Source organism: Cetorhinus maximus, chromosome 19 (genome assembly GCF_964194155.1).
Source record: "Cetorhinus maximus chromosome 19, sCetMax3.hap1.1, whole genome shotgun sequence".
Lineage (NCBI taxonomy): Eukaryota > Metazoa > Chordata > Chondrichthyes > Lamniformes > Cetorhinidae > Cetorhinus > Cetorhinus maximus.
In genome coordinates, this window is record NC_135897.1 from 44,692,623 (window position 1) to 44,712,463 (window position 19,841).

Sequence of the window (19,841 nt, forward strand, 5' to 3'; positions counted from 1 at the left end):
AAGTTATGGACGTGTCCCAACTCATGTGACAGTGTCACATGAGGGGACATGTCAGGGAATTTTTTTTTCTCTATTTTCAATATTTTTTAATGTACAGCCGATCTCCCTGAGGCAGCACCTAGCCTCAGGGAAATGAGAGCGCTCTTTCATACGCATGCATGAAAGAGCGCACTCCCGGCTGAGGGGTTCTCCCCCCCACCTGCACAGGGAGCGCATAGCGCTTCTGTGCAGACATCACATTGGGCGGGCCTTAGTTGGCCCGCCCACGTAAAATGGTGGCGTGCCCCCGATCAGGGGCGCCGATCAGAGGCATGCCTCCACATACCCGCTCTCCAACCTCCCCCCCCAACGGGGGGAAAATTCTGCCCATGGTCTTCATTCAGGAAATTCCTGGATGCGCACTGTGTAGTTCAATTAACAATGGCTTCTCTTCCCTTTGGAGGAACTATCACTCTTGGTCCCCACAATAGGATGCCATTCTGGATGGCTATTTCATGTTTTCTGTTGAAGTACGGTTTCATTTCATCGGGTACAGGCTCTTATGACCAAGCATGAAGCACTTGTTCTCGTGCTTGAGATAGGACTGGGTCCCTACTGATCCAATCTCTGATCTGTCGAGCACATACCAGCGAGGAATCTAAGAAATTTAACAATAAAACAAATTCCTGTGGAACTGACACACCCTCATCCATCCTTGTAATGACAAATGACTAAGTGCATCAACGTTTGCAATTTGATTCCGAGGCCTAGGTACAAAAGTATGCTCGTATGCTGCCAGGATTAAAGCCTTATTTCCATTTCTGTGTTTTCTTTCTACCTGCCTTCTTCTTTCCAACACTGACTTTAATCTCGGCATTCTTTTCGACTTCAATATTGGTCAGACTACTCTCAGATGTAAGCTCAACATAGGTGAACTCAGTGTTTGAGTCTCCCAAAATTTCATCATCTGTCTGCATCTTAGAAAACTCTGTGACTTTTGTCTCCAAAGCCTCTTTGGCTTCATGTAGCTGATTCTTCAGCTGTTCCATCTCTTTTTTGTATTTGTTTGCTGCCTCCTAGAAAATTGAGCATTGCTGTGTCTTGTCTGCCAACTCATCTTTCAGTTTATTCAGAGAAGTATTGAGTTCTTTCTGTTTCTTTTTCATACTTTTCCAGAGGTACAAACTTAGACCTAAGGGAATCTTGTAGTGTGCGAAGCTCTTTCAGCAGGTTTTCTTTTTCCTTTCAGAGGTTGCTCATTCTTGTCTCGAACTCTACCCTTAAGCATGGTCTCTTCGGGTTCCTTCTGCTGTTCTTTCATGTTTTGGCTTAAGACAGCCTACTTTTCTACAGGTTGTTGAGCCCTTACACACTCCTTTTTAAAAACAGGAACTATTCCAGTTTCATTTAGAAATCCCAATGGCCAATCAAGGTTGATTTCCCTTACCAGTTTTGCCCGAGGATGCTTGCTGTCCTGCCTCTTAATACCAACACTGGTAGCTTTGCTGATTGGCTTACGTAATGGACAGTGACTCTGCTTATGCCTTTGGCTTAAAGACCTTCACCTGTGTATGTTTTTAATTGGGCAGTAGTTTCTTCTAAATTTAATTGATGTTCGCCATAACTCAGATATCTGAAGGTATATTCCCCAATTACTGTAGTGGAAGCTCCTGTGTCCAGTTCCATTCTAACAGGTGTGCCATTTACCTTCACTGTTACATATCTTGGTTCTGTCTTTCCAACCTTCAAATTTAACAATGAATAAATATCTGAATTTGTTGCCTCAAGCTCTTCTACATTGTAGATCTTACTGAGCTTTTTCCTTTTGTTTGAAAGTCTGCTTGACTATTTCTTTGCACTGTTTCATTATGTGTCCATTTCTATGACAATAAAAAACATTCGATTTTTTAAACTGCCAGTCTTTATAAGACTACTTGTTTCTACCTCTATTGAAATTTTTCCTTGTTTTCGTTGCTAAGTCTTTTTTTTTCATTTTCCGGCTAGCGGGGACAGTTTCCCATTTCTGAGCACAGTCTTCCATTTCCGTGCCCTTTTGGCTGGTGTTTCCCACCCAATGTGGAGGACTGCACCATTTTGCACTCCCTGTATGGCTTTTGAATCCCTTACTTTCCATCACCAATGCTTTCTCTAACGCTTTCTTAAAAATCCAAATTTGTTTCGGACAATAATCTCTTCTGAATCACGTCCTCATTCACACTGCACACTAAATGATCTCTGAGCATGTCGTTTAGAGATGTAACAAACTCACAATGTTCCATTAACTGCTTCAAACTTGCCACATAACAAGCAACTGTCTCCCCCGGGGCTCTATTTCTCGAGTTAGACTTGAAATGTTGCATCATTACTGATGGCTTTGGCTGACAATAACCCTTCACGAGGTCCATCAATTCATCAAAATTTTTTGAATCTGGCACACTGGGTAACATCAAACTTTGAATCAAGCTGTAGGCTTTATTCCCACATGTAGTTAAGAGGATCGCTCGCCTCTTCTCTTCCCCCCCTAATCTCATTCGCTTCGAAAAAGAACACGAAGCATTCAATGTAATGAAACCAATCGTCCACGGCTGGATCAAAGGGATCAAATCTTCCGAATTTCGGCATTCTGAGTGGGAGTTACTTTGTTGATTCAAACAGAACCTCTACTTACAATTACTGTGTGAGATACAGCCTGATTTTGTTTCTCTTGATTTCTTCCATTAACTTGTTTCATCCCCACTTTATCCTCACTTTATCCTCATCACCAGTTTGTTGGATCCTGTGGATCCTCGTCGCACGCTTGTTGTAAATGGTGGCCGAGTTGGTGCTATAGATAGAGTCGATCAGGAGACACTTCTTAGGTGGAAAACATTATGTTTATTTACAAAGGTACTCAGCAGCAGCTACATGTGTGCTTTCACTTCAAACCCTATCTCCATTCTACTGACTACTAACTACAGAGGTAACCCATGCTTCTCTTCTATTCGTTACTCAAGATCATGTGATATTCCTTAACATCATTCTTCTTAAAGGTATATTACACATTACATAAAACCATAATTACCACATAAACCTTGTAATGATTTCCTTCCTTCAGAACTTTAAGGGAATCCCTGTTAAAGTATTTGATGTTAAATACTAAAACCTGCCCAAAGTCATTGTGAAACCGTCGAGGTAATTCTGTTACAGGCTTCAAATGCCTGTTTCTGTGTAATGCCAGGGATTAAGCTTATGCATTGGTATGTTCAGGCTGTGTTGGTTTGGTGCGGGAAAAGTCACTTAGCGGCCATGGGGTTTGTTTAGGCAGGATTGGAGGAATTCTCTGGGGTTAAAAGTCATCCTGGGTTCTGTCTGACTAGCTGGTGAGAAAAGACCATGGACAGAATTTTATGGTTGACATGCAGGTGGCGGAGCCTGCACATCAGCGCTTAAAATGTTGCGCGCTGACGTCACGCGAGCGTCCCGACGTCAGCGCACGCCATCGTGATATTTAGGTGGGCGGGCACGCTATGAAGTGCAATGTGCGCCCGCCATTAATTAAAGGCCTTGTTAAGGCCCTTAACTCGGCAATTGAAGCCGATTTTAAGGAGCCCGTGTGATCTTTGCCTTGGTACACGGGCCCAACGGTCAGGCGGGTAACTGATGTTTTAACAAACCTCATCCACGGGCAGGATATGTGGGCTTAGAGGGGTTGTTAATGTTTTTCCTGAAGTATTTAATGCAGAAAGTGTTTTAAACTTGCCTCTGTGATTGTTAGCAGTTCAGATCAATTTCCAATAGCTTTCTCTGTACTTTGAAGCTTCAGCTCAGCACTCTGCAGACAGTAATCTTTATCGGGCCTGCAGCTTTCCAGAGGCCTCCATTTAGCCTGGGGGAATGGGTTCCGGCATCTCCACTGGAGGCAGCTCCTCTGAGGAGGAAGGAAGGGATAGAATAAGGAGGAGGCCAGGACTGGACAATCAGCCTCCAGGGGAGCTGCCTTTGGGAGGTCAGATGCAGGCAGAAGGGGCGCAGGGCCAAGAGGCTGTCCAAGGTGGAAGGGGCTGCAGAAGATGCCACTATCCTGTTGCCAGGGTATACAATATGACTGAGGTGCAGTGCCGAAGGAGGCTCCGTCTGTCAAGGGAAACAGTCAACTATATCTGTCAGATGATTGACCCTGAAATCTCCCCTTCTGTGTGGTTCGACACCCCATGCCAGCGGCTCTGAGGTCACAGTTCCCCTCCACTTCTATGCATATGGCTTGTTCCAGGGCTCAGTGGGTGATCTTTGTGATGTCTCCCAATCAGCTGTCCACACTTGCGTCAAGCAGGTTACAATTCAGACGGGCATTGACCTTCATCCACTTCCGCTGCGACCAGGCAAGTCAGACACAGTGAGCTAGAGGCTTCGCAGCCATTGCTGGCTTCCCCCGCTTCAAGGGTGCAATAGACTGTACACATGTGGCCATCAAGGCACCAGCAGGTGAGCCCGGTGGCTTCGTCAACAGGAAGGGCTTCCACTCCATGAACGTGCAGATAGTGTGTGATCACAGGATGCTGATTCTACAAGTCTGTGCAAGGTACCCAGGCAGCTCCCATGACGCCTACATCCTCAGACACTCCCAGGTGCCAGGGCTGTTCAGTGCTCCAGCCCGGCTGGATGGATGGCTGCTGGGTGACAAGGGCTATCCCCTCAGAATGTGGCTCATGACGCCTCTCCACCATCCAAGAACAGAAGCTGAGCATCGGTACAATAGGAGCCAGGGCACCACAAGGGCTATGGTGGAGAGAGCCATCGGTCTTCTCAAGATTCGCTTCCGTTGCCTGGACCGCTCAGGGGGCGCACTCCAGTACCCCCCAGATCACGTCTCTCTGATAGTGGTAGCATGCTGCACTCTGCATAATCTTGCGCTGGAAAGGGGGGATGCAGTTGACGATGAAGACCTTGACGCACTGGATGCGGCTGCACATGATGAATCTAGCAGTGGCTCAGAGGATGAGGAAGCACAGGGCAATGATGAGGGGCAGCACGCCGACCCGCTACAACACCAGGGACACCCGGGACAATTTAATCCAACGAACCTTCAGCTAGCTCCACACACATGGATCAACAGGACCAGCATTGCCTGGCGCTTCCACACGTGGCACCTTCCACCTCATCAGCTGCAACTAAGGGCTTAGTACAGAAACATCAATGTCCACTCAAACACTCATGATATGTCTGTGAAACAGACAAATGCAGCACAAAGGAAACACCCTCAGCCATGGTCAGAAAAGTGGACTTTATTCCCACCAAAATAAAGCACAAACGTCTCTCTGACGTACATAATGATAAATTCCCTAATCTAGGGCCAACACAAAATGACCAGTGACAAACCAGTTGAGTGCCTAACGTGCCTTATGTTTACGTTTGCGGGTGCCATGTCTAGGTGCCGCCCCATCGCTCGGAGTGGCTTGTGAGACAACCTGCGCTGACTCTGCTGTCCTGTTGGGCTTGATGACCTTGGCGGGCGTCCTTTGGCCTGTGGAGCCTGTGCTGGCCCCGCCTGGGAGGGATCTGCCAGTTCCAGAACTGGCACCTCCCCAGTTGTTGCAGCTTCAACAGATGCAACGGTCACTGGCAGAGGGGCGGAGGAGCTGCTGCCCTCAACCAGAGCACTTTGAGAGGAGCTTGCAACGATGATATGCAGCTGCTGCACTGATGTGAGGTCACGTTGGACCTCCCTGCTCACCGCAGATGGATGAGCACCGAGTGGCGACACTTGGTGCCCAGAGCATCTCCCACATTGCGAATGACCACTTCTGGCCATTAACGCTGTGAGGGCTTGCAGGTCAGAGCGTAACCCAATCAGAAGATTCTCAATCTGTTGGAAGCCCCTCTCCATGAGAGTCGCCAATCTCTCAGTGGGGGGAGCCTGAAGCTCTGTCCTGAGGTTCATGCCATCACTGACACTCTGCCTGGATTCCTCCACCACAGAGACCAAGTGAAGCACACCCTCATGCAACCCGGCCAGATGCTCCCACGCACCAGGCCGCTTGTCCTGAAGCTGCTGCATGGCTGACATCTCCAGAGGCACATCATCACTGCCGGACTCAGCATGTGCCTGGTCCTCTGTAGTCCTCCGGCTGCTGGCGCCATCGGCACTCTCTGTCCGTGCCATCTCCTCCAGCTATTGTGAAGTGCCCTCTCCACTGTGCCCCAGGACACTAGCTGACATTATAATCCTTGCCGAAGTGTTTATCGCTGCGCTGGTGCCTGGCTGGCTGAAAGGATGTGATGCAAGTTGCAAGTGTTGGCCCTCAGGTGTGGAGGAGGGGGCTCTGGACTTGTTGCTGGCGGCCATGCAGTGGTGATGCTGAAATTAACAACGAGGACAGTCCATCAGTTAGCGTTCAGTCAGTAACACCTTTCATCCCTTTTCCCCCCAGCCTCATAATGCGCTCAATCTTCAAGAAGCTAAGGGGATGAACATTGGTGGGGTGGAAAATAGTCAAGAGGAGGCCCAAACATTACACGCACATACGGATAGATTGGTCAGATGGCCTAAGGAATGCCACATGGAATGTTATGTGGATAAGTGTGCGGTTAAGCACTTGGGCAAGACAAGCAAGGTACGGGATTACATGAGTAATGGTAGGACCGTGGGAAGTCACGACGATTACAGGGACCTTGCTGGGCAGACCCGCTAAGGTAGCAGGACAGGCACATAAGGTGTTTAACAAGGTCGAAGCCAGACTTGCCTTTATTAGCCGAGGAATAGAATGTAGGAAAAGGCAGGTGCAGAAAACGCTGTCGAGGCCACAGCTACACTTCTGCGTTCGGTTATGACCTGCGCTTCATGGGAGGGGTGGCATTGGAGTGGGGAGAGTGCAGAGGTTCCTGACCTGGATGCATGCTGGCCTGGAGAGTTGGAGTGATGAGGAAACATTGCAAACACTTGCGACATTTGCCGTGGAACACATGAGATTGACAGGTCACATTATTGACCTTCATACCGTTATGAGGGGCATAGAACGGGTGGATAGAAGGCAACATTTCCCCTTGGCACAGGGATGACTAACGTGGTGGCAGTTATTTAAGTTGAGTGCCATGAAGTTGACAGGTGAGGTGCTGAGAACCTTTTGGACAGAGTAATGTGGGACACAATGGCTGAAAGGGTGGTGGAGGTACAAACCCTCCTAAGATGCAATAAGTCTTTGGATGTGCAGCAGCGATGCCATGGCATTGTAGGCCATGGGGATAGTGGTCACAAATGGGATAAGGTGGCTTTGGAAGGTGCTAGAGATGCGCATCCTCAAGGGGCCGAGGGACCTTTGTGTATGACCCACACGTCTGACTGTATCAGTCTGTGTATGAGCAGTGTTGCTGCATTAACAATTGCAGCAATCATCAGTGATTTGGATGGTGGGGAGACAGAGTGGATGGGACTGTGGCCCTCAAATACCTAACCCCTGCACCCCAGCCTCACCGACACCTGCTGACCTGGCTGCCTGCCTCCTCCCCAGCTCCATGGCCTGCTCCTCATAAGTGGTGAGGTGCTGCAGCACAGCGTGCCCACCACCAGTCCGCAAACGCTCCTGGATATTGTTCTCAGTTTTTGCCTGCAGACCAGAGAAAACCATTTATTCGGGCTGATCGCTCATGTACTCTGCGCATACACGCTGCACCCCAACCACAGTGGCCCATCTGAGGCCTCCAGTGGCTCCTGTCCACACTACAGGTGATCAGTCCCCAGAAGATAGTACGGCTGGTCCCAACCACCTCCCCCAACGGCCACCTTGGACACATTCGGCGTCCATCACTATGAATAACCACACGCCCATGACGCTAGGTGCGGCGCCGAGGCCAGCAGATGGCTCTTGGCCACGACACCTTGAGGCTCCCCTTCCACCATCTCATCACCATCAATATGACATGTGTTGGAGTTCTGAGTATGTGTCCAGCTGCCTCCGCTGCAGGTTGCCCCCAGACTACTCAAATACGACAAACACCAACATATGCTGCGGGGAGAACCCATCTTCTCCTCAACCACTAAGGCTGATGTAAGCATGGTCACTATCTGTTTGCCCACCCAGCGTGTGCCAAATGCCCAATGCAGTAACGACACTAAGATGTGGGGGGGCCTCAAAGGCTAAGGCTACCTGCTGGGTAAAATGGCCAAGGCTGACATGGTACTCACCCTTTCAGAGCACAACAAATCATTGAAGCGCTTGCGGCACTGGGTTCCGGTGTGCCGCACAGCGTCATGACAGCTGACAGCACCGTCACCACCTGCCACTCCTGCCTGGTGACGCGGGGGGCCCTCCTCCTCCCATCCTCGGGAAACAACACCTCTTCGAGGAGGACAGCAAGGCAGGCATCGTAGAACCGAGGGGCACAGTGGCCCCCCCGCTGGCCTATCCTGAAGCCTACCCCCATCTTCCTCCTCCTCTGACCTCACCTCTTGTGCTGCCCGGTGACGGGCCATGGTTAACAGCCTAAAGGAGGCTGCCTGGCTGCTCTTTATACAGACTGTCGGTTTTCCATTGGAACCAGCAGTCTGAACATGCCTGCCGCCTATTTAATTTTCCTGATGAACATGGGAGTCTGAAATGCGCTGGGCCATATGGCGGCGCGGACCATTTCAGCGGCGGGGATCGGCTGCCCACCCACCGCCGAGTCGGCCGGGCCCGCTCGCCCGTCAAGCGCAAAATTCTGCCCAATGTTTGGGATTTTTTGCAATGCTGAGGGGAAGACTGATGGCACCTGAGGCTTGTACCCAGGATGAATAGGATGATGACATCACAGCAGGAGGGGTGGGGGAAGTTTATGGGTGGTCTAGATAAATTTGGGGAAGTGATCTAATGAGGGAGGCCTGAAAAATCATCATGGGGTGTGCGTTTGGGTGTCAAAGGAACTACTAAGAAGGAGATAAACTGGTTGGGAGTACTGGTAAACTATGAACTGTGGTTTTAAATATGAATAGTGTGGGCTGATGCATAGTAATCTGTGATGCTAGATTCCAAATTTCAATGGATGGTGGCAGGAGGGTGAGGAGGAGTAGCAGGCCTGACAGAAACAATTAGGAGGACTATAGAATATTGTACAGCTGTCCTCTCTGTTGGGGAGGCATAAATAAAGTTGTTCTTTGCTTTGTGTATTGCACTGACTAAAACAAAGAGATTCTTAGCTGCAGGCAGCCATTATTGGACAACTTTATTTACACATCGCCAATAGAGAGGGCAGCAGAGAGGGTAGCTCTACAATATACTACATTCCCTCCCCGCTTAAAAAAAACTTTTTCATTAAAATGGTACATGTGCATAATTTCCCAGAATACAATATGACTAAACCAAAATCAATAATACCTGAAATTTAACAGCATTGCTTATCTGTTTTTACTGTAATCACAACCAAAACATATATGACTGATATTACCAGTGTGATCTGCATGTAAAAAATTGTTTTCATTAACACCTGTATTTCTTTAACAAAAACTTCACTATTTGAAAAGAAGTAATAAAAAGAGCAACATATTTCTTCTTCCTTCCTACATACTTTCAATTAACCTTTCTGTCTTCTTTTACTTTCTGTCTAGGTATCTCCTTCCATTTCCATTAGCTTGACTCTGCTCTCTCAACATCTCTGATTGTATCAACCCTGAACTTTGACTTTGATTACAAACACCACTTAATGGTTAGGACTGTTACATTGATTAATTTGTCTTAATAAAGGAACCTAGCTCGCTTTGCTTTACTGGGGGATTCTGTGATATTGGCAAACTTTCAGTTTCTTTGTGATTTCTAGTTTAATTGTGACTTGCACTTTCTTTCTAACTTTCTTTTAGGACTGCAGGATGAATTTGGACTAGAGGAGGATTCTGCTTTTTCATCAAATTTCCTCTTTCAAGCAAATGAACTCGACACTAACAGCCTTTCTCTAATCTTCACTAGATATGTGCATGCACCTACTTTCTTTACAATAACTCCAGCCCCATACTTCTCCTTAGCATCCCGATGGTTTTCCACCATGGCCTTCTGACCAGCACTGAACTCTAAGTGCATACCTCATGTATCATGATTTATCCTCACTTTGTCTTGCTTTTCTCATACTTTGCAATTGACATCAGGCTTAAGCAAACTAAACCTTGTTCTAGGAGCATATTTAAACAGTACCACGTAAGGTGATCAACCTGTTTTAGACTATGGGGTTATTCTGTAAGACAATAGAAAATTGTCTAGTCTGTGTTGAAGAGAAACATGGGAATTGCTGCCTAGCTTGTCACTTATCAAATACTTCTGCAAAGACTTCTTCACAATCTTTCTCTTCACTTCATTCTGCAGTGCCATTCGATGATGGATGCTATGGTGATATTAGAGTGTTTTTGACTCCATTCTTACTCAGCAACATTTCAAACTCTTCTGACATAAACGAAGGACCATTGTCTGACACCAACACCTATTGCAACCCATAAATTACAAACCAACTTCTCAAAATCTCAATAGTTTTGGCTCTTGTGGTATTGAGATTTAACATTTACCCACTTGCTATAGCTATTGACCAAATCAAGGTACTCTTTCCCTTCCACTTCAAAGAAATCTACTTGTTCCTATGGTTTTCTTGTATTTGACAATGGAATGAAAGAAACCTTGCTTGAATCATTTCTTATTCTGAGACACACTTCACAACTTTTCACTAAATCTTCAATATCTCTATCTGTCTTTAGATACCAAAAATAGATTCTTGCTGTTGCTTTCATACAGGCTATCCCTGTGTGCTTTTGATGAAGTTCTTCAAACAATCTCTCTATAAACCTGGGTAGAATAATGACTCTAAACCCCATAGGCGACAGAGTTGATCTCCACACAAATCATTTCTACATGTGAGCTATGCCTGCAATTTCTCATCATCACACTCATCATTCAGAACATAATTGAGCACTTTACAGAGCACCAAATCCTTGTGAATTTCTTCACTAATTTCTCTGGCAGACACTGACATGTCATTTGTGTATTTAAAGTAATTCACAGGTAATTCAGTGGCTAAAAATGAATCAGTATTCATGGGAAATCTTGAAAGAACTTTCACATGATCTGCTGATTTATAATATTTAATATCATACTGATGGGTCATCAAAATCAATGCCCATCTCTGAAGCGGCACTGCCACTAGGGGTGCTACTCCTTTCTTTGACCCATATGTGATTGTAAGGGCATGATTGTCAGTTAACAAAGCGGACTTCCTACTGTACAAGGATTTGTGGAACTTTTACCATGTATGATCACTAAAGCCTCTTTCTCAACTTGTGAGTAATTTTCCTCTCACTTTGTTAAAGTAAGTGAATTATATTGTACAGGCTTCACCACACCATTTTCCATTATTGAGATAAAACCACACCTAACCACTTTGCTGTGGCATTGCATGCTAAAACCAATTGTTTCTTTGGATCATAGTAGATCAAAACAGCATCACTATCATCAGTACTTTCTTCACTCCTTCAAATGCTGTCTGACACTTCACAGACCACTCCCAATCTATTCAATGTTTGAGTAGTTGAACAGTGGAGCAAATGTATCAACTAAATCAGGGATGAATTTAGAATAACATATCATGTGCCCTTCTCCAGCCACTCAGATTTAAATTGCAGGAAAGATTGGTGTCATAGCACCACCTAGCTGGGAACATTAAATGAGCACCATTAATCTTGTTCCTTGAAATCAATAGGAAAATGCAAGCAGAACACAGCCAATAGCGTGATCAAATGAGTGTAACTATGGGAGAGAAAAAGGTGACAGGAGAAATGTTAGAGGAGGCACATTTTATATTTAGAGGAATTGCAGACATACCCATGTCTTCTAATAGATCAACTGATTTAAGAATACAGAAAAAGTTTTAAAAGTTGAGCAAACATTGATTGAATGGTGAAAATTCTTAAGACATGTAAAATATATAGAGTAGAAAAGTAAGGTGAAGTTCATGAATAGGAAAAGTTTCAGGAAAAAAAATGGTATAAGTAGAACATGTTATATCTAAGCCAAGCAAGATATTTGTGCGCATTAAGGCAATTATTAATAATCATTTAAGCTAAATCGTTAGAGGTAGTTGGTGGGTGGGTGGGGGGGGGATGCGGTGGTGGTGAGGGGTGCAGCTGGACAGAAAGGAAACAGAATCCATAGTAAGACAGGTTGTTGGGAGAAGTTAGTTAAAGGTGGGTTTGATCATAATAACCCAGGGAGGCATACATTAACTGGTGGCAGCTAGGAAGAAGCAGATATGGTGGGACTTGGACGTTGATCTATATTGAGATGTATATACATTAATGCCAGAAAAATAAATAATAAGTTGCCTGCACTGGAGACTATTCTGGTTAGAGAACTGCAATACAACAGAATTTCAGAAACATGCCTAATTAGTAAGTCTTTTTATTCATTCATGGGATATGGGCATCACTGGCTGGCCCAGCATTAATTACCATCTCTGATTGCCCTTGCAAAGATGGTAATGAGCTGCCTTCTTGAACCTGCAGTCCATGTGTTGCAGGGACACCCACAGTGCTGTTAGGAAGTGAGTTCCAGATTTTTGACTCAGTGACAGTAAAGGGACAGCGATATAGTTCCAAGCCAGGATGATGACTTGGAAGGGAATTTGCAGGTGGTGGTGTCCCATGCATCTGCTACATTTGTCCTTCTAGCTGGTAGGGGTGGCGAGTTTGGAAGGTGCTGTTGAAGAAGCCTTACTGTATTGCTGCTCTCCATCTTGTAGATGGTACACACTGCTACCACTGTGCATCAATGGTGAAGGGAGTGAATGTTTGTGGATGGGGTGCCAATCAAGCTGAGTGGTGTCAAGCTTCTTGAATGTTGTTGGAACTGCACTAATCCAGGAAGGTGGAGAGTATTGCATCACACTCCTGACTTTGGGGAGTCAGGAGGTGAGTTACTTACTGCAGAATTCAAGCCTCTGACTTCCTCTTGTAGCCACAGTATTTATATGGCTAGGCCAGTTCAGTTTCTGGTCAGTGGTAACCCCCAGGATGTTGATAGTAGGGGATTCAGCAATGGTAATTCCATCGAATGTCAAGGGGCGGTGGTTAGATTCTCTCTTGTTGCAGATGGTCATTGCCTGGCACTTGTGTGGCATGAATGGTAATTGCCACTTATCAGCCCAAGCCTGGATATTGTCCAGGTCTTGCTGCATATGGACACGGACAGCTTCTGTATCTGAGTAGCATTGTGCAATCGTCCGTGAACATTCCCACTTCTGACTTTATAGAGAGAAGGTGATTGATGAAACAGCTGAAGATGGCTGGGCCTAGGACACTTTCCTGAGGGAATCCTGCTTTATCATTACTTTACTGATGATTGAGAGTAGACTGGTGGAGCAATAAGTGGTCGGGTTGGATTTGTCCTGCTTTTTATGTACAGGACATACCTGGGCAATTTTCCACATAGCTGGGTAGATGCCAGTATTGTAGTTGCACTGGAAGAGCTTGGCTAGGGGTTGCTTAGCTGTATCTATTGCGTGCTGTTTCTGCTGTTTGGCATGCAAGTATTCCTGTGTTGTAGCATCACTAGGTTGACGCCTCATTTTTAGGTATGCATGGTGCTGTTCCTGGCGTGCCTTCCTGCGCTCTTCATTGAACCAGACTTGATCTCCCGGCTTGATGGTAATGGTAGAATGGGGGATTTGCCGTACCATGAGGTTATAAATTGTGGTTGAGTACAATTCTGCTGCTGCTGATGGCTCACAGTGCCTCATGGATGCCCAATTTTGAGTTGTTACATCTGTTTGAAATCTATCCCATTGAATACATTGGTAGCGCCACACAACATGATGCAGGGTATCCTTAATGTGAAGACAGGACTTCTTCGTCTCCACAAGGACTGTATAGTGGCCACTCTTACAAATAATGAAATGGAAAGATGCATTTGTCCCGGGACTGAGATGATTGACTTCCAACATCCACAACCAACTTCCTTTGTGCTAGGTATGACTCCAACCAGTGGAGAGTTTTCCCCATTTCCTATTGACTCCAGTGTTGCTAGGGCTGCTTGATGCTATACTTGGTCAAATGCTGTCTTGATGTCAAGAGCAGTCACGTTCTTTTGTCCACATTTGGACTAAGACCGTAATTAGGTCAGGAGTTGAGTGGCACTGGCAGAACCCAAACTGAGCATCAGTGTGCAGGTTATTTCTAAGTAAGTGCCACTTGATAGCCCAGTTGATGACAATTTCCATCACTTTTCTGATGATTGAAGACAGACTGATGGGGCAGTAATTGGCTGGGTTTAATTTGTCCTGCTTTTTGTGGACAGGACATACCTGGGCAATTTTCCACATTGCCTGGTAGATGCCAGTGTTGTAGCTGTACTGGAACAGCTTGGCTAGGGGCGTGGCAAGTTCTGGAGCACAAGCCTTCAGTACAATAGCCAGAACGTTATCAAGGCCCATGGTCTTTACAGTATCCGGTGCATTCAGCCATTTCTTGATATCACATGGAGTGAATTGAATTGGCTGAAGACTGGCATTGGTGATGCTGGGAACCTCAGGGGGAGGTCGAAATGGATCATCCACTTGGCACTTCTGGCTGAAGGTGGTTGCAGATGCTTCCGCCTTGTCTTTTGCATTGATGCATTGAGGATGGCAATATTTTTGGAGCCTCCTCCTCCAGTTAGTTGTCTAAGTGTTCACCACCATTCATGACTGGATTGCAGAGCTTAGATCAAATCAGTTGGTTGTGGGATTGCTTAGCTGTATCTGTTGTGTGCTGTTTCTGCTGTTTGGCATGCAAATATTCCTGTGTTGTAGCTTCACCAGGTTGACGCCTCATTTTTAGGTATGCCTGGTGCTGATCCTGGCATGCCATCCTGCACGCTTCATTGAACCAGGCTTGATCGCCCGACTTGTTGGTAATGTTAGAGATGGGGATATGCCGGACCATGAGGTTATAGATTGTGTTCGAGTACAATTCTGCTTCAACCAATTCGATTACTCCACATGATGTTAAGAAATGGCTGAACACACTGGATACTGCAAAGGCTATGGGCCCTGACAACATTCTGGCAATAGTACTGAACACTTGTGCTCCAGAACATACCACGCCCCTAGCCAAGCACTTCCAGTGCAACTACAACAATGGCATCTGTCCGGCTATGTGGAAAACTGCCCAGGTACGTCCTGTACATAAAAAGCAGGACAAATCCAACCCGACCACTTATTGCCCCATCAGTCTACTCTCAATCATCAGTAAAGTAATGGAAGGGGTCATCAACAGTGCTATCAAGCGGCACTTGCTTAGCAATAACCTGTACACTGACGCCCAGTTTGGGCTCCGCCACTCAGCCTCAGCTCTTGGTCACTCAGCTCTTGACCTCATTACAGCTTTGGTTCAAACATGGACAAAAGAGCTGAACTCCCGAGGTGAGGTGAGAGTGACTGCCCTTGACATCAAGGCAGCATTTGACCATGTGTGGCATCAAGGAGCCCTAGCAAAATTGGAGTCAATGGGAATCAGGGGGAAAACCTTCCAAAAAGGAAGATGGTTGTGGTTGTTGGAGGTCAATCATCTCAGCTCCAGAACATCACTGCAGGAATTCCTCAGGGTAATGTCCTCAGCCCAACCATCTTCAGCTGCTTCATCAATTTTCTTCCTTCCACCATAAGGTCAGAAGTGGGGATGTTCGCTGATGATTGCACAATGTTCAGCACCATTCGCGACTCCTCAGATACTGAAGCAGTCCATGTCCAAATGTAGTAAGACCTGGACAACATCCAGGCTGGGGCTGACAAGTGGCAAGTAACATTAATGCTGCACAATTGCCAGGCAATGATCATCTCCAACAAGAGAGAATCCAACCATCGCCCCTTGACATTCAATGACATTACCATCGCTGAATCCCCCACTACCAACATCCTGGGGGTTACCATTGACCAGAAACTGAACTGGACCAGCCATATAAATACTGTGGCTACAAGAGCAGGTCAGAGGCTAGGAATCGTGTGACGAGTAATTCACCTCCTGACTCCCCAAATCCTGTCCACCATCTACTAGGCACAAGTCAGGAGTGTGAAGGAATACTCCCCACTTGCCTGGATAAATTCCATCATTCTCTCTGCGTGGTCTCAGCACGTTTAAGATGGGGCTGGCTCCCATCTCCTCAGCATCTGTGACTGGTGACACTGTGCTCCTGAAGGGGTCAGGTGCTGAAGGCGAACAAAGGCTCAGATGCTTTTAAGGTTTTATGGTTGTGTCTCTATAATATAACCCTGATCATAGAGCGCAAGTGAGCTTCCCTCAGCCATACAGGAGTCAGACATTCTCAGAGGCTATGTGAAGATCTATGGAGTGACTGCACTGCATGTCGTCATCGTTCTCCTGCAATCGAGTGTTTATTATTGTCGCCACTGCATCTCCATGACAGGAGTATTATCACAGAGGGTATGTGCGCTGTCATAAGCCAGACTGGAGTCAAACTTTCGCAGATGCAATGTGAGGATCCATTGTGTCTCCTCACTGCATGTTATCATCATCCTCCACAAATCTAGCAGCTATGAGAGCCTCCTGAGTGCACCTGCCTCACCTGGCCAGTGCAAGGTCCTCATCGCTGTTATCGTCACCTTCGAGGACCTCCTCACCCTCATCACCTCTTCATGTCCTCTTCATCGGAGGAGACCTTCAACTCCTGCATCTCCTCCTCAGTCAGCTCCTCTCCCGGTTGCAGCACCAGGCTGTAAAGGGCGCAGCAGGCGACGCGATGCGTGACACCCTCTGTGGACTATATTGCAGGGCTCCACCACCTGTCCAGGCACTGGAAGCTCACTTTCAGCATCCCGATGGTTTGCTCCACCAAGTTGCGAGCTGCAGCATTAGCCTCATTATAGCATCGCTCTACTGCAGTCTGAGGCCGCTGCACGGGTGTCATCAGCCACGTCCTCCGTGGGTAGCCTTTGCCCCCAAGGAACCATCCCTGCAGTCTCTGTGGATGCCGGAAGACATCAGGAATCTGTGACTGACAGAGAATGTAGGAGTCATGGATACTCCCTGGAAACCTGCGCAGATCTGCAGGATGCGTTTGTGGTGGTCACACACCATCTGCACATTCAGTGAATGGAAGCACTTGTGGTTGACATAGTTGACCCCTTGTTGCGATGGAGATCTGAGCACCATGTGAGTGCAGTTGATGGCACCCTGCACCTGTGGGAAACCCGAGCTTAGGGCAAATCCAATTGCTTTTGCATCTTGGCTGTCCTGGTCTCGGGCGGAATGCACAAAGTTGTGTGCCCTTGCGAAGGTGGTATCCGTGACCTCGTTGATGCATTTGTGGGTGGAGACTTGTGAAATCCCACAGAGGTCACCTGTGGAGCACTGAAAGGAGCCACTGGCATAGAAATTGAGCGCAACTATCACTTTCACGATCACTGGCAATGAGTGCCCTCCATGTCCCCGCGGCGCCAAATCCTACACTCACTGGCAGATATGACCCACCAGTTCCCTAGACATGCACAATCTTCGGTGTCACTAGTTTTCAGTCATCTGCAGGAATGAGTGGCAGCCTCCATAGACCGTGGGTCTAGCTAGGCACTGACTAGCAATGGCTTGCTGGTGTGTGTGGGATCCCCAGCCGCCCCATCTTCCAGAGGGTGCTGCTCCTCTCTCTGTGCAGCCAGGCACCTCAGTCACTCCTTTCTCTGTTGTCTTCACTCTCTGTACGCCATGAGGCATACAGCTAGTTCACCAGGCTCCATGATCCTGATGTACTCCTCCTGCAGAGAGATATGTGGATTAGCATGGGTGTACTAAGAGCCCCTCTTGGTTATGGCCCCTTATGACCTGGAGAGTGCTGGCCACCACTTGGATGACCAGAGATTAATGCGCTGCATATACTGGTCCAAAGTGCGATGATAACATTGCAAGGGGCTGTGAGTGCCTCCACCATTGACTGCTCCCACGCCCACCTTTAACAAGCAGATTGTATAACGTGCCCAGTCGTCCAACTATTCTGCAGTCCACCAAAACGCTCATCAGTTTGTAGCTGCAGTCTGTGCTGAGGATTGAAAAGCTCTGGAGCACTCGGTGGCACTTTAATGCGTCTGCGTTGCTTGAGTGGGCAGATAAGCTAGAGGCCCGACTCCAATCATATCAATGTGGCTGCGCCTGAACTGTCTCAGCTGCAGAGAATGGTCACCTTATACAAGGTTTCCATAATGTGTGGCCACTTCCCACCCACCCACTGCCACCTCCCTCCCCCCACCCTGCGCCCCACACGTGCCTGCACGCTACCTTCAACCACAGAACAGCCTTTGCCGTCCCACACCCCACCCCCCCCCCCCAGAAGTCACCTCAGTCACAAAACAGCCTTTGGCCCCTCCACCACTACAACACGTCTCAAACTTAAAGTCCAACAGGCGTCCCTCACAAGTGCTCTGCAATGTTACTGCGCACACACCTCTGAGTTCCCCTCAAAGTGCAGCCCATCAAGTGCATGCCTTTTATATGCTGTTGAGAAACACCTCGGTGTGCAATCACGCCGACATGGGCCAACGATTCAGTCGGTGGGGGGCGGGGGAGGGGTGCAGTGGGGGTGGCAGGCAGGGATGAGTCCGGCGAGCTGGCCTTATAATGAAATGCTGATATTTTACAATGAGGTTCCTGTTGTCCGATGGCAGGAAACGCGACCCGTCATCAATGGGCTGAGCGGGCAATCGCAAACTGGCTTCACGACGTCGTGAAACCGATTTTTGGCCTTCTTGCCATACTGTCTGCTTACACCACCGAGCACACCCGATGCCAGCGGGCACAGGCGATTCCGCCTATTGTAAAATTATTAAACACAATTTGACATCAAGTCTATTTGCTTTAAGAATGAAGAATGACAAAGAAAAAATGGTTTTGCATTCTATTCTTTGTATTGAGAACTTGCAAGCGTAATTTCTGTGACTATTGTGCTCATCAGCCAAAGATGACCTATGATTTAGCTGCATTACTTTGACTGCAGGGATTTGTCTAGATTGGAAAAAAAATACTATCTTCTTCTGAGGCCAATCGGGTCAGATTCCTCGAGTAAGTGGAGGATGCTAGAAATCATTGTATCTATGATTAGCTACCGATTAAAATCTTTTTCATTTTTTAAATAAGCATTCTCTTATGGTTAAATTTTTAATTAGCTTACTGTTTCATCCTGTTCAGGGTTCACAGTATTTATTTGCACCATGGTTGTGTCATTATGTATAGATATGCATCTGTTTTATCTGATTGATTGATCAGTACAGGAGAGGCTTCTTTATTTGGTATATATAAGAATAGCAGTGGGATTATAATCATGGCAATACTGATGTCAAAATCATTTTCATAGGACTACAACCTTGAATCATCCTGGTTGTAATCTGAGCATATAAAGGATGATACCTACAAAAAAGGAGTCTGTATAAAGTAGACAATCTTACTGTGTGAATATGTATTTTGGTCTCTTGTGCATCCCTGCTTTTAATTGCTTCACCATTGGTGGTAGCGCTACCAGCTGCCTGGGCCTGAAGCTCTGGAGTCCCCTCCCTACACCTCTCAGCCTCTCGACTTCATTTTCCTCCTTTAAGCCATTCCTTAAAACCCAGCTCTCTGACCAAGCATTTGGGCCTCTGGCCTAATATTTCTCTCTGTGGCTCAATGTCATATTTTATTTCATAATGCTCCCAAAGCATCTTGAGATGTTTCATTACCTTAAAGGTGCTATATAAATTCAAGTTGTTGTTGTTGAGTTAGGGATTTCATTGTATGACTTGGCTAATATTAATCCTAGAACCAATATCACCAAAAACAAATTATCTGGTCATTATTGCATAGCTTTTTGTGGGACTTTGCCATCCACAAATTGACTGCACATTTCCTTCTATTGTAAGTGACAGCACTT